The following is a 6,497-nucleotide window of genomic DNA, read 5'->3' on the forward strand; positions in this document are numbered from 1 at the left end:
AATAACATATAGATGAGATTGTAACATGAATGTATTATAGTAATTCCTACAATATTTAATTATGAGAAGTAAAGTTATGAAGTGAGTCCTAAACATATTTAAGGTCTTATGTAGATATCACTAAAGCATTAATGATAAAATGTACGCACAGTACGTTGAAATGAGGTGTTTGAATTGAGAATAAAGAAAATAATCTTAATGTGATTTGCAGAAATCATTAACAATTATCAAGAGTTCACAGAAATCATTGACTTCTCTCAATTAGACAAATGATAGTGACATTTCACAGCAAAAAATGCATTGAGATTGTAATCATTAGAGTGTAAATACAAATTAATACATATGACCCTTGTATTTTTAAACCAAATAATGCTTCACAAAAACAGCAATTCCTTCATCAGACAACAAGTGTTGCTCAAGAATTATGAGCTTTATCACACCAGTCTAAAAGCTTGCAAGATCTTAAAGTCCCCCTGTATTCAATAATTGTATCCCCTAAAACTCATCTTTGATCACCAAAATGACATATGTGACCCTGGACCACAAAACCAGTCACAAGTCGCATGGGTACATTTGTGGCAAAAGCCAACAATACATTGTATGTTTCACACTTTGGCTGATGAAGCAGACAGACGAAGCTTGATTCCAAAAATATAACAAAGCTTTAATGTACACAGGCAGGTGAACAGGACGCAACAGCGTGTAATACATAGACACGAACAATAACCGACAAGGGACTAAACGGGGAGAATATATACACAGGGTAAACAAGGGAACTAATGGCACGTTTCCACTGAGCGGTACGGTATGGTACAGTACAGTACGGTTCGGGTCGGTAAACCATGAATCGGCTAGCGTTTCCACTCCCAACAGTACCCTTACTTAATAGGCGTGGTATAGCTTATGCCGGAAAGAAGCGATCAACGTCATTTTCGTGCGAAGAAGAAAGCGACATAAACAACATTGGATGACATACAGCAGATCTTGTTCTTGCTTCTCTGCGTGTTTGTCACCATTTCTCAATAGCAAGTACGCAAAGTCCGGACATGCCAAGTCCGACTCAGAAGAATGACTCCCGAGGACGCGAGTCCGGTAATTCTGCTACTCCGGTTATCTCTGTATGTATATTTTAGGCAACAATAAAATGAAATATGTTATTAAACACCACACACAAATCTTAAACATTATAGCCACACAAATGTGGTTCAGGCAACGCGTATTGATTATATTCACTGCATGTAATGTTCGCCTATTTATAACAAAACGAAATATAAAACACAACCCTACCTACCTGTATTACACGCTGTGGGCTACCATAACTAGACACAGGTGGATGAAGGTTAACTAATAAGGGACTAACAAGAATAGGTGCAGACAAGACGGAACATAATTGTGACATTACAGCCCCCTCGGATAGGTGCGTCCTCGCGCCGTGATGATACAGAAGTTAAAAAAAACAGAAAAAACGGCGGAGGTTTCGTTGCAGCTGGGGATGGACTGGACCCTGGGGAAGTCAGCCACGGGCACCATGGTGGCGCAGACGGGGGGAGGAGCCAGGGTGGAGTCCAGACAGAGGGGGCGGCCGAAACCATGGTGAGAGGTGGAGGAACTGGTGGAACCGAACGGCTGACGGACCATGGCGACACTGTAGACCCGGAAGACGGGAGCTGAGCTGCTGACCTGCAGGACTGAGGTGGTGACGTGTGGACGGATGACCAGGGTGACGATGTGGTGAGGGAGGCTGACGGGGAGGTCAGAGGAAGGGAGGAGTCCAGGGGTGCCGAAGGGGTGCAGGGTGAGGGCGCAGCCCGGAAGTCCGTGGCTGCGGCTGGAGGCCGACCTGGAGTGTCAAGCAAGCTCAGCGGAGCTTCTGGGCAGACGGACCACGGAGGCAATGAAGGAGTGGTGGGTCGAGGTGAGGGCGACGGGCTGACAGGACGAGGTGGTGGTGTGGGCCTGGAGGCCCGAGGTGTAGCCGGGGACCGAGTTAGCCTCTATAGTCCATGAGCCAGGGCCCCAAATTTGGTCCATCGGTATCATCTGGGGGGGCAAATGCTATCATTGTTTTTTGGCAAGGTATACACCCCTAGTATTAGAAAAATCACGATAGCAGTGCAGCGGTGGTAGCGAAATCACTTTTTTCAGCTCATGAAGTTACTAACCCCCTAAAATAAATTCCGTTTTTGAAATCTGGTGTATATCTGGTTTAGGCTCATGCTAGGGATATTATCAATATTCTATAATATGGTGCTTGGTATCGTTGGAAAGGGGACCTTTTAGGCTTTCATTTAAGCCCAGTACTGAATCTGTCTGACAAACACAGAGGTCACAAGACTTCTTTAAACCAGAAATAACACACATTTTTTCACAATTTCCGCCTAAACTGTATGCTTTCTTTTATCCCTGTGGCATGAAAGAACACCATGGACACAAAACTCAACAACTTCAATACTCAAGGCACTCTGATGACTCAGAAAATGTATAATATACCCATACTATTTATTTGTGAGAGCCTTAAATTAGACTTCTGCAGCCAGCACAAGTCTTCAAATTAGAATAGAGCCAATAGAATGGACAAATAGAATACCCTATTAGTCCAGGGCCAAATGGCCTATTTATTCATGTACAGTTGTAATAAAAAAGTAATTGTTTCAATAGTGTTGTCAGCATAACACTTGTAAGTGGTTTAACAAAATGTTTCTATCATGTATTTTGATATTCACCCACTTTCAGTCAGAATATCAGAAAGTAGCTCATGCACGGAATGTTGATGGATTTTGACAATTTGACAAGGTTTTTTAAAAAGTCAGTTTTGTGAAAAGATTGTTTGTTCAGTTGACTGGTTATAACAACACTACCAACTATGCCATCTTCAATCAACTTCCATTGAGTTCCAAGGGTATTAAATGTAAGTACAAAATACCTTTTCTCTTGTGCTTGTGAATTGGTGGGGAATAGTAGCAATGACTAATGTCAGCTTGGCGTTTTTAGCAGGCTAGCTATCTAGCAGGCTAGCTAGCTTGCAGGTTAAACTGGCTGTCATAGTTTTTAAATGGATTTTAAGTGGATGCACTTTTATAATGGATAGATGCACTTTTATAATGGATATATGCACTTTTATTATGGATAGATGCACTTTTATAATGGATAGATGCACTTTTATAATGGATAGACAATAATAGATTTTTACAGCGACTGATTCCTGCCGATTCCATAATGAGACTGGCGCGGCCAGAGACATTTTGGGCGCTGCGGCATATTAAATATATTATAAATAGTTTTCCCGCATGAGAAATACAATGTGTGGCAAAAGGGCGTGACAAAAGACCGAAATGAGTGACTGTCATGTGACACTTGAGAGCCCTGACTGCACTGTAGCAGTTACTGTTACACTGTTTCATAGATTAATCTATGCCAGTCTATGATTAATCTATGACAGCCAGTTTAACCTGCAAGCTAGCTAGCCTGCTAGATAGCTAGCCTGCTAAAAACGCCAAGCTGACATTAGTCATTGCTACTATTCCCCACCAATTCACAAGCACAAGAGAAAAGGTATTTTGTACTTACATTTAATACCCTTGGAACTCAATGGAAGTTGATTGAAGATGGCATAGTTGGTAGTGTTGTTATAACCAGTCAACTGAACAAACAATCTTTTCACAAAACTGACTTTTTAAAAAACCTTGTCAAATTGTCAAAATCCATCAACATTCCGTGCATGAGCTACTTTCTGATATTCTGACTGAAAGTGGGTGAATATCAAAATACATGATAGAAACATTTTGTTAAACCACTTACAAGTGTTATGCTGACAACACTATTGAAACAATTACTTTTTTATTACAACTGTACATGAATAAATAGGCCATTTGGCCCTGGACTAATAGGGTATTCTATTTGTCCATTCTATTGGCTCTATTCTAATTTGAAGACTTGTGCTGGCTGCAGAAGTCTAATTTAAGGCTCTCACAAATAAATAGTATGGGTATATTATACATTTTCTGAGTCATCAGAGTGCCTTGAGTATTGAAGTTGTTGAGTTTTGTGTCCATGGTGTTCTTTCATGCCACAGGGATAAAAGAAAGCATACAGTTTAGGCGGAAATTGTGAAAAAATGTGTGTTATTTCTGGTTTAAAGAAGTCTTGTGACCTCTGTGTATGTCAGACAGATTCAGTACTGGGCTTAAATGAAAGCCTAAAAGGTCCCCTTTCCAACGATACCAAGCACCATATTATAGAATATTGATAATATCCCTAGCATGAGCCTAAACCAGATATACACCAGATTTCAAAAACGGAATTTATTTTAGGGGGTTAGTAACTTCATGAGCTGAAAAAAGTGATTTCGCTACCACCGCTGCACTGCTATCATGATTTTTCTAATACTAGGGGTGTATACCTTGCCAAAAAACAATGATAGCATTTGCCCCCCCGTTGATACCGATCAACCCCCCTGGCTCATGGACTACTAACCGAGCTGGTGGCAGGGAAGCCCGAGGCGCGGAGGATGAGCCGCACGGAGCAAGTGGCGGTGGCAGAGCCGAGGAGCTACAAGACACCAGTGGTGCTGACGGATACGGGGCTGGCCTTAACCAGCGATGGAGACAGGATGAGGACAACAGGCAGGGATACGGGCAGATGACTGACGGACGGGACCGGCGAAGAAGATGATGATGTGTGGGTGGAACTAGGATCCGCAGACCACAGGTCTATCAGGTTATAGTTCGTTCCTGGCTCTGCGATGGACTGAGTTGATCTGCGTCAACTCCGGGGCTGGTTCAGAAACGACCTCGGTGGGCGCCTGGGGCTCGCTGGCTGTGAGGGAGAAGTCGCCATTCCGGATCATCTCGGCCAAGTAACCCAGATAGGGCCTGCTCTCCGGGCGGAGGAGAAGCTGTAGCGTGGGCGAGTCCATCAAGTTCATCTTTGTTTGGTCGGTTATTCTGTAATGCTTTGGCTGATGAAGCAGACAGACGAAGCTTGATTCCAAAAATATAACAAAGCTTTAATGTACACAGGCAGGTAAACAGGACAAAACAGCGTGTAATACATAGACACGAACAATAACCGACAAGGGACTGAACTAAACGAGGAGAATATAGACACAGGGTAAATGAGGGAACTAACTAGAAACAGGTGGATGAAGGTTAACTAATAAGGGACTAACAAGAACAGGTGCAGACAAGACGGAACATAATTGTGACAGTATTGGTCAAAATTATCGATTTTATTTTATGCCAAAAATCAATAGGATTTTAAGTAAAGATCATGTTCCATGAAGATATTTTAGAAACTTCCTACCGTAAATATACAAAAATATATATTTTTGTGAGTGGATGCGGCAAACTTGCAAACATAAATGGACAACTTTAAATTTTAAACTTTAGATTTTTTTGCACCCTCAGATTCCAGATTTGTATAAATCTTTATGATGTATAAATCTCAATTTCAAAAAATTTACCCTTGTGACTGGTTTTGGTGTCTAGGGTCACATATTTAAACGTCTTTACCTTGAAAAAAAAATCTTCATGCCTTAAAATAGCTTGAATATAACTCTAAAACCCTTTCTTCATTTAGTATACGCGGTTCTATGAATTTTCACCTGAGCCCCGCCTCCACTCACTCACAGCAGCTCAGAGATCCACTCGTTGACGATCACACGTTGATCTGATTGGTTACAAGCTAGTTTGTGACGTCAGAAACACCAGCGATTTCAAACCGTGTTTTTGAGACTGTCTTTGGTTCACTGCAGTTTTAAGAAGAAAATACTTCTTAAAAATAATTTGCACATGGTTTGTTTTAAAGCATATTAAAAACACCCCATAGAGATATAAACAACATTAAAAGCTGGATTTTCACCACAGGGGGACTTTAAGAATGTGTTTTGGAACAACAACATGCATTGCTGGAATGTGTGTGACTTTACTTGATTGTGGATTTAATGGATGGATGGGCCTACAGTAATGGCCAAAAGTGATGTCCGGAGAGTATATGTGCACAATATTTGCTTTTAATGGCTCTTCAGGTTCTATTAAACTATTTTTTAGTGTATTCAAATTAGGTATTAAAATGACAAAATGATATGGAAAAAAAGGTTCTATTTAAAACAAAAAGCTCAAGGGAAAAAAGCATACATTGACTACAATGTAATCAGTTATTAATATTTGATTGGTTCTCCCGTGTTTTTGATTACAACAGCCATTCTCCTGCTGGGCTTCATTGGAAGACCTGCATGACTTGCAGACATATACAATCCCCAATACCATTACGTTTCCCATGCCATGCTTTATGGTGCCACGCATGCATTTGGAATTAAAACACTCCAGTTGTCTCAAAATATACAAATAATTACAATAAAAAAAATATTATATCCAGTTGGATTTCAGGAAGTGTCTATGAGATCATGTCAATAAAACCTTGTTAGTGAATACGGGGAAGTGAAACTTGTGACACGCTGACATTATCATTTGACACAAATGAGAAGTTAGGTTGCCTCG

Source organism: Rutilus rutilus, assembly GCF_951802725.1.
Source record: "Rutilus rutilus genome assembly, chromosome: 24".
Taxonomy (NCBI): Eukaryota; Metazoa; Chordata; class Actinopteri; order Cypriniformes; family Leuciscidae; genus Rutilus; species Rutilus rutilus.